Source organism: Moschus berezovskii, chromosome 10, assembly GCF_049115385.1.
Source record: "Moschus berezovskii isolate FMDL1 chromosome 10, NW_MosBer_1.0, whole genome shotgun sequence".
NCBI classification, from domain to species: domain Eukaryota; kingdom Metazoa; phylum Chordata; class Mammalia; order Artiodactyla; family Moschidae; genus Moschus; species Moschus berezovskii.
The window spans coordinates 76345217-76354076 of record NC_142469.1 but is presented as its reverse complement, the minus strand read 5'-3'; the positions used below and the strand labels follow the sequence as shown (position 1 = coordinate 76354076).

Sequence of the window (8860 nt, the reverse complement as noted above, 5' to 3'; positions counted from 1 at the left end):
ACATTTAATTTATTATATTGCATTAACATTTTAAAAGGGTTTCATCACAGGTAGATTAAGGTTCTATTGGTCCTAAATCTTATATAATTTTAGGGATTCTTTAAAAGAATAAAACGACACATGTGAAGTTAGTTTCAAGGTCTGCATAGTTTCAAGACCTGTGTAGTTTCAAGTCCTCATTTCATTGTAAATCTGCCTGAAAGTTTATAATAGTATTGTCTCATAATATTCCCTGGTCTTCTTTACCAGAACTGCTTTCTAGTCAGACTTCCTCTCTGTGGCAGTTAACATACCCTATTAAGTTTTACTTGAGTACTTAGCATAGGGGCATTAAGTGAGTTAACTCATGTGTGGGACAGAGAACAATCCCTGGCACACAAAGCATGCAATAAATGCTAGATTTTATTATTTTTATTATTCACTGGCAGGACCTTAGCAAGTAACTTATCTTCCTGACTCTTACTTTTTTCTTTGATGTAATGAAGATAACACTTGCCCTGCCTTTTTCATAAAACTTCTGTGAGGATCAAAAGATAAAATGTTAATAAGCTTTGTTAACTGAAAATATCATACACGTGAAAGATATTATAACTGGTGTTTCATTTGACATTGGTAATTTTAGAAAAGACTGTTTAGGAACGAAAAGACTTGGGTTTGGCCAAGGTAGAGTCTCTAAAGATCTCAGTCGAGGTGGGAGGAGGCAAAGAACAAGACGTAGATGCATGTGTGGCCGACGCTGGAGGCAACGACCAGGACAAGCCCGACCGACATGCCAACTTTCAGAGAAGCAGAAAGGAGTAGAATCTGAGAGAAAGTGATCTAATTGTATAAAAGAACCAGAAGAAATTGTCTGTGTGTCTTTCCACAACTGGCCTGAACCTCGGGTTTCTGGCCTTTTTTTTCGACACATTCTGCTCTGCAGTCCAGGCTCCTAGGCCCCTGCCTGGAGATCGACCCACACTTTAGGTTCAGTATAAAAGTCCCCTGGAAGAGGGGGCTCCCCAATCCCTCCCGTGCCTCCCACAGGAGGAATAAACGGTCCCCTTTCACTGTCCTCTCTGTGAAAGCACTTCTTCCACTCTAGGCAGAGGAGAATCTAGTTTTCCTTATTTCTGTTTCACCAGGGCCTAGCTTGGGGTCTGCCACCGAATAGGTGCTCAAGAAAGGTTTAGTCAGTGGATTCACTTTTAAAAATAACTTTTGGAAGTTGATAAAAGGGCATTTAATAGCTGGATGCGCGGGTAAGTGCGGCTTGAACACAGGCATCAGCAGTCATTATATAGGGTAGCTCTCAGAGCGAGACGCGTCCTTTCCGCGCTGGGTACCCGGCGACCGCGAGCCGCTAATCCCGCTGAAAGAGTCTGTCGGGCTAGCTGGGGGGCGTGGCCTGGGCATGGGGGGCGTGTCGTGGCCCGCGCGGGTTTCCGCACCGGGGGCGCGTCCGGCGGGGGTGCGGGAGGAGCTTCCGCCGCGAGGGGGCGGGGCTGGCGCGCGAGTCCTCTGACGGCCCCAGCCAGGGAATTTCAATTTGAAACCTAGCGGAGGGAGGAGGCGGGCGCGGCGGGCCGGCGGCTGGGGCTGAAGCGGGACTGGTCCCGGCGGCGAGCGAGCTCCTGAGTGCGGCGTCCGGGTAAGGAGGCGTGCGGAGCTGCTGAATGGCTGGCCCGGGACGGGGGAATCCCGGGGCCGAGCGTCTGGTCTCTGCGGATCTGCAGGGGCGGCTCGGATTTTTCCTGTGGCTGCAGCTGGGAAGCGGATCCCGGGCAGGAAGCGGTGGCGGGACGGTCCCTCCGGGAAGGGGGAGGGCTGCCGGTGTTGGGGTTTTCTGCGGCTCCCTGTCTGCCCTTCTCCCCGTTCCCGACCCGGGGACCGGTCCTGTTGCTCCGGGCCGGATCCCCGCTTCCCCGCTGCACTGCGGTCCCCCTGCTTCTCCCATCGTGAGAGCGGGGCCCGCGTCTGGTCGGCGCCGAGAGAGGTGGGGGCACGGCGAGGACTGCGCCGGCCCCGCGGGGGTGCCGTGGGGTTGCAGTGGGCTCAGGGTCACGCGTCCCGGGCCCCGCGGCGAGGCTGCGGGAGGGATCCGGCTCCATCCTGGGCGCGGGCCGCGGCGCGCGAGCCTGTCCCGATGCGGAGCGGCCCCCTCCTTCTGGGCCGGGGGCACGCGGCGGCAGCAGCTTTGCCCTTCATCAGGATGGTTTTGGGGGAGGAAACGCGGGCGAGGACGCCACGCGTCCCGGGGCGGGCCGCGCGCCTGGGCGCTCCGGGTGGCGGGGCTCGGGCGGCGTCACTCGCTGGGTCCCTCCAGACGCGGATCTCCGGACCAAAGCGGAGAGAAACGCACGTTTTGCTCTCTGATCCTTGCAGTCCCGGCACCCAGGCCGTCTCACCAGCGGTGGCTTATTTTTCTCCTCTGTTTGACGGCAGAGAGTTGGGAGCATTTTTCGTTGCGCTGCTGGGGTAAGGACCAGGAGCGAGCAGGGTTGGAATCAGAGTCTAAATCCCCAGCAGGAGTCCCTGCCCCGGGCAGCTCGGGAAGACGTCGGTTGTAATTTCTGAGATCTCTCATCTCCTTTGAGGTCAGGGTGTTTTGGCGAGGTTAGAAGAGCCCTTGCCTAGCCTATTATTTTGGGGAGGGGTCTATGTTGATCCTTCCCTCTGACTTAGGACGCCTTAAATTGCATTCCCCAAGAACAGCACAGCTGGCCGTTTTTATGAGCTCTATTGGGTGAGAGGGAAGGAAGAACCTAGAGGATCTGTGAATATATGTTCTCTTTTCTGAATCACATCCTTTTCTCGGTTTTTTTTTTTTTTTTAAACTTCTCGCATCTGAAATGGCACGTGTATGCCAGGCATCTTGTTCTTGTTACTGTTATTTAAGCTTTTATTTTTAATGAATCTTAACAGTTTATCCTTTATTCTTGCATTTTTTTCAGTTCTCTTTTTATTTTTCCCTTGTTTTTTTCCTTCTTTCACCGGAATCAGCTGTTTCTGTATTCTCGATTTATAATATTGTATGGAGAATTTGAGTTTTAACTCTCGTCCTGTCACATTTCCTCTTGGGTTTAGCACTTGAGGGAAACTGAGTCAGTTCCTTGGCCTCCGGAACTGGGGTTTAAAATTCTGTCTGTGAACAGGTTTTACTCGGAAACGAATAGTACTTAATCCTATTCAGTTTCCGTTTGCATTTTCTGTGAGAAATCACAGTCTTGGATTGTGATAAGGGCCAGCTGAGTACATCCATCAGGCTGACACAGCTTTTAAAGAGCTAGGTTGTGTCACCTGTCAAGAGCTCCAGGGGTCAGTCCTAAAATTCAATTGGAGAAATCACCGTCAAATCTCAGATGTCTACTTTATAGAGGTTATTGGAGAACTGTACAAGTGGTAATGGCTTGGAACAATGGCATGGATTTAGGGCTAATTTAATCCTACCCTGTCTTCCTCACTTCTTGGGCAGAATTCCCACTGAAGTCAGTAGTGGTCTTGTGTGCAGAAGGACTGCTGAGAACAAGAGGCTGCTCATTTAGAGTAACAGGAGGGGACAGTTTCTTCCCTTTTAAAACATCCCTCTTTAAGAAAGACCTAGTCATAACAGTGCTTTAATCTTTTATTTCTAGTCAAAGTTAGACCTTCCAGAGAAAATAAGTGGTTGAGTGGAGCCCCCAACTCTAGATTCTTGATATCTATATTGGATGGGGATTGCCTAAAACTATTAAAAGTGATTAAAAAAATCATTTAACGAATTTCAGTAAAATTATTACTAACTTCAATGAAAAATTTAAACTGCTATATAGTATTCTCAACTGGGTATGTATATTAAACTGGGTGTGCATATATATATATATATATATAAAACTGGGTATGTATATTGAAATCTGAAACTTAATTCCAAGTAAAAAGGAGCAGATTTGCAGATTTAGGAGACAAATGCAAAGAGAAGCCCACCCTCAAACAACTATGGAAATATAAAACAAGAGAATTCAGATAGCCCTTGCTGTATTTGGAGAGGTAGCTTTCAGTTCAGTTTTGTGTGCGTATAGGCTTTAATGTCTGGGCCCATCATTAGATTTTGGAGGTTTCTAAGTTAGTTTTGTGTTGATCTGAGTTGGTAAGCTTGTTAGGTCCTTTGCTTCTTAAGTAACGTTCTTGTGGTTTACCCTTTCCAAATTACCCATTCGAAAGAACTGAGTTTAGAAAACCTATCCAGTCACCAGATCTTAAAAATAGATTTTTTAAAAATCAGAACCATGTCCACGTGGACTTCCCAACCACTTGCTTTCAACTAAAAATACTTGCAAAGATGACAAAGCAGTCCTTAACTGGAATATTTATTGGTAAAATTACTCTGTAATTTAGTAATATTGTATAGTTATGTTTAAGGTCGGGTTTTGCCCTGAATCACTACTCTCATTTAACTGACTAGAGAACTACTTTGCCATTTTATTTAGGAATGTGGGGTTTATGTTTTATATAGCAGAATGCTAAATATTTTTGAAGATTTGGTTTTGTTTCTGTTTCCATAGGAAAGCATAGGCCTTTTTCCTTTGTTTTTTGAACTGACATAGCCTTTTTAGAGACTATGTGTGGACTTTCTGGGGAAGTACGAATTGCTAGTATCTGTATAAGGCATTAATATAGTTTATAGGGATCAATATTGCTGAGGATCTAAATTTGCATTTCTGAAAGTCTGTACTGTTTACTCGGAGAAAACAAAGGAAATATGCTGACCTCCCCCACCCCCACCTTTATTTAGAAACACATCCAGTGGCCTTGTTTTTTTCAGATTCAGAATTACTGTACCCAACCACCGGCTACCCTTACACATTTAAAAGCCTCAAGTAAATGTTTATGCTGGCTTCAGTACTCAGCAAATACTAGCCAAACTCTAATTTACTGCCCGTTTATAGAATCTTGGAATCTCAGGGCCGGACCTTTAGGAGTTAGCAGATCCACTCTCAACCCTTTCCCCTCAACACACAAACATTTCCAGCCTCTTTGGAAGGCCTCAGTTCATAGAAGATTTGTATATGATTCCCCCACAGATTCCAGACAGAGTACCCTTTGGAAATGCCATGTTTTGGCATAAACCAGCAACCTGATACTCACAAGATTTCTATCATTCCTCTGACAGCACAGTGCCCCAGATTAAAATCTAAAATGGAGTCAGTGCCTGGTATCTTTAAGTATAGGGGAATGGCTTCCAACTGTTGTTACTTAGATGTTACAGGTAAGCCAAAAAGGAAGGAAATAATTTCTAATATCAACTAGAAATAAATGGTGATGGTTAATGTTTTTAAAAAGTTTTTTTCTATAAAGTATGTATATTCTATATGAGAAAGGGAGTCCATTTGTAGAGTTATGTGAAGTGCCTATAACATTGTTGGTACTTAATAATTTGGTGAATTAATTTGTTGAAACTTTAATATATTGGAAGTGCTTTTAGTGAGGATTTTTTGAAAGTTGGAATTAACATTGTGGAATCTGGTACGGTTGCATGTGGAAATGTTATGTAGGTTATATTTCATATAGAGGATTTGGTTTTCTTACTCTTATTATTTCCTCTTGTTCTGTGGTTGGCTTAATCTATATGCGTTTCTCAGATGCATGTTTTTCATGTCTAGGAGGGTAGATAACCTGTACTTTTTTCCCCTAAATATCTGGTGGTTGGGATATCATTGATTTAAATGAGAGTTTTAGTGATTTTTCTCAATTTTCTCATTTTTTAAAAAAAGTGATGTTGCTTTCCCCTTAGTATGGGGTAGACCTCAGGTGGCTTATGAGTACATCCATATTGCTTCTGCTTTTTAAAAAAAATTGTTTATTAAATGGTTGTGCTGGGTCTTTGTTACTGTCTGTGGGCTTTCTCTACTTGCAGTGCACAGGCATCACAGTAGCTTCTGTTGTGGAGCGCAGGCTCTAGAGTTTAGGCTCAGTAGTTGTGGCTTGTGGGCTTAGTTGCTCTGAAGCACATGGAGTCTTCCTGGAACCCATGTCCCCTGCATTGGCTGGCAGATTCTTAACCACTGGACTACCAGGGAAGTCCCTTCTGCTTTTTATTCCCCTCCCCCAAAGATTGAATTTGGACTAAATTCATATTCTTAATTACTTTTAAAATAGAAATATGTTTTCATGTCACATATACTCTGCATTTTGGTATTATTATTATTTGTCACTCCAGTGTACTGTGCATGTGTGCTAAATAGCTTTAGCTGTGTTCGACTCTTTGTGACCCTGTGGACTGCCAGGCTCCTCTGTCCATGGGGATTCTCCAGGCGAGATTACTGGAGTGGGTTGCCATTCCCCCCGCCAGAGGGTCTTCCCGGGGTTGAACCTGCATCTCTTATGTCTTCTGCATTGACGGGGGGCTGGTTTTAGTTCTTTCCAGGTTAAGAACCAGAGGGCATGGAAAGTGTTCCAAAATGATTTTGTCACGTGTTCACCTGTAGGAGCTTGTCTAGGTCAGTTAGGGGAGTTCATTGTATTGATATTTAAACTAAATTGTTCATACTTTTACCAAAAAGCCAGCTTCCTCTTGCTTTGCTCTTTTTATGGCCTTTATGTCTACTGTATGAAATAATTTTCAGTACTTGAAGACTTATGTTACCCTCTAATTGCTTTTTTCCAAGAAAATTGTGATTTTAAAAACTTTTCACATGAGTCTGATTACCAACCCTCTAATCATTTTTTCCAAGCTCTGAATTCAGGTTTCCAGACATCCTGATGAGAGTTGGAGCTGGACCTACCACCATGATAACAAAGTGCTAAGTTTAATCATGTTTTTGTTTCCTCTAGTCTATTAATATATGTACACATCCCAATATCCTGAAGCTACTAAATTAATATGTAATTTATACTTTGCTATAATTCTTACATCTTTTCCTTTTTGTCTGGTTAGTCTACTTGTTTTTCACCTTCGCTTCATCTCCCTAAAGAACCAGAAGGGAGGGTGAGAATCATTTAGTTTAGATTCTTGACCTTGAGGTGAGAAGTGTGGGTTTAGTGGGGAAGGTGTTGCCCAGGGTGAGTGGGCCCCACGGCTTCATGAACTTCCTGAGACTGTTAAGTAAAGTGTGTGTGTGTGTCAGAGAGAGAGGGATTTTGGGGAGGAGATTTTGAAAGGGTTTTGGGAAACAGAAAATGTTAAAAACTGCTGATGTAGTTCTATTCTTATTTTTGAGATGGGAGAATCAAAGTCTTAAGAGATTTCCTTTTTGTGTGTGTGTTACCCCATTGCACTTTCGTGCCCCCACTATTGTGCTTATTTCCTTTCAGTTGAATTATTTTAGATGTCCCATTTTAGCCCATTGTCAAGGTTAAACTAAATTCTGATATAGTATTGGCCTCTCATTATCTTACCTTGAGCTTGATGTGCCATTATTTCCTCACAAATTTCTTTGGTGAAAATATTAATTAGACAAGATCAGTGACAAGTCCACACTTTGGTATTGGTTAGACTGCCATTTATGCCAGTGGAATCTTAGGTAAATTATTTTTCAAGGCCTCAGTTTCTTTATCTTCACTATGGGGATTAATAATCATAACCTACCTCAGAAAGTTAGAAGAGGACTAAATGAGCTAGTGCTTGTAAAATGCTTCACACAGGGCCTGGCCTCTGTGAAAATTGTTAAGTTAGGAAAATATCTAGTGGGTTTCACGGGAATATGTGGTAAGCAGTTTCTCTTTTTTTGCAGTGATCAGGAATAATTATCTGTGTGGAAGTACAGTCTTTGATATGAAACTGTGATTTCCTATGGTGATCACAAGTTAAAACCACTTTTTCACAATTTCAGTACGGTATCTCTAGAATTTTTTTTTTAACGAACTACCCACTGCTTTTGGTAATGTTTAAAAAGCATATAGGTGGCAAAACTGTTTGGATCTAATTTCAGTATCACAGACAGATTGTAGTCTTTTTTATTATGTTGCTGGAGGTAACTGATTTGGACTGTAAAATTTGTATGTATATCCTATCATATTATAACTTCCTCGTATCTTCAGTGAGCTTGGTGCAAGAAAGTTGTTAATGAAATTTTTATTGATAGTGTTTAAACCTCTACATTTGGCATTAAAATATGACCTTTTTACATCCAGTGCATCTTTTTGTACATGAAGTAGATCTGCAGACATATTTTCCCCGTAACAGTGTTTTAACTTTCAATTAGTTGACAACATTAAGAAATCAGGAGGTTTCACAGAAATATCTTTTTTAAAAAAAGAAATTTTATTTATTTATTTATTGGGCTGTGCAAGGTCTTCGTTGTGGCATGCCAACTCTTAGTTGTGGCATGTAGGATGTAGTTCCCACACCAGGAATCTGACCTCGGCCCCCTACATTGGAGTCTTAGCCACTGGACCACCAGGAAAGTCACAGAAATATCTTCATTTTGGGTTTCTCTGGGGAAATTGGAGGACCTTGGCAACACTGGGCCCACACTCCTCTCTTGGAGTGCTGAGGAGTTCCTGCCCCATCTAGCACAGATCATGCTCTCCCTACTTTGCCCAAGTCCCTCCCATTTTCCTGCAGATTACCACTGGACCTTTTCATTCATTTGCATCAAATACCTGGCTCCTTTAGACTATTGAGTTGAAAACTCAACTCAAGTAAATGAATTTCAGTAAATGAGATGTAAATTCAGTAAAATAAGATGAATCTCTTTTTACTAAATAGCAATTTTGGAAGATACAGAAAGGACCCAATCTCTGTGACCTTCAAGGAGGTGTCCCGGGCAGTGGGGCTTTTCTATCTTTAGGGCCAGAGGTCCTTCCCCACCTCTCCCTTAGCAAAGACTGACCTCTGGCTCACAGTCAGTCATGGTTTCCGGAGCCTAGCATGCAGCAGATCCTCAGTCAGATGTGGAAAGAA

At 43.3% G+C, this 8860-nt stretch overlaps 1 protein-coding gene across 10 annotated transcripts in view; it reads left to right on the top strand.

Moving 5' to 3' along the window:
* Positions 1–1504: 1504 nt before the first annotated feature.
* Positions 1505–8860, top strand: part of EPB41L2 (erythrocyte membrane protein band 4.1 like 2) — a 211987-nt gene continuing 204631 nt past the window's right edge. For 9 of the 10 annotated variants that reach the window (XM_088840745.1, XM_088840752.1, XM_088840751.1 and 6 more), the window contains exon 1: positions 1505–1630. The gene's annotated coding sequence lies outside the window, so the exon portion shown is untranslated. The remainder of the gene's footprint in view (positions 1631–8860) is intronic. The other variant, XM_088840744.1, reaches the window with a different exon arrangement.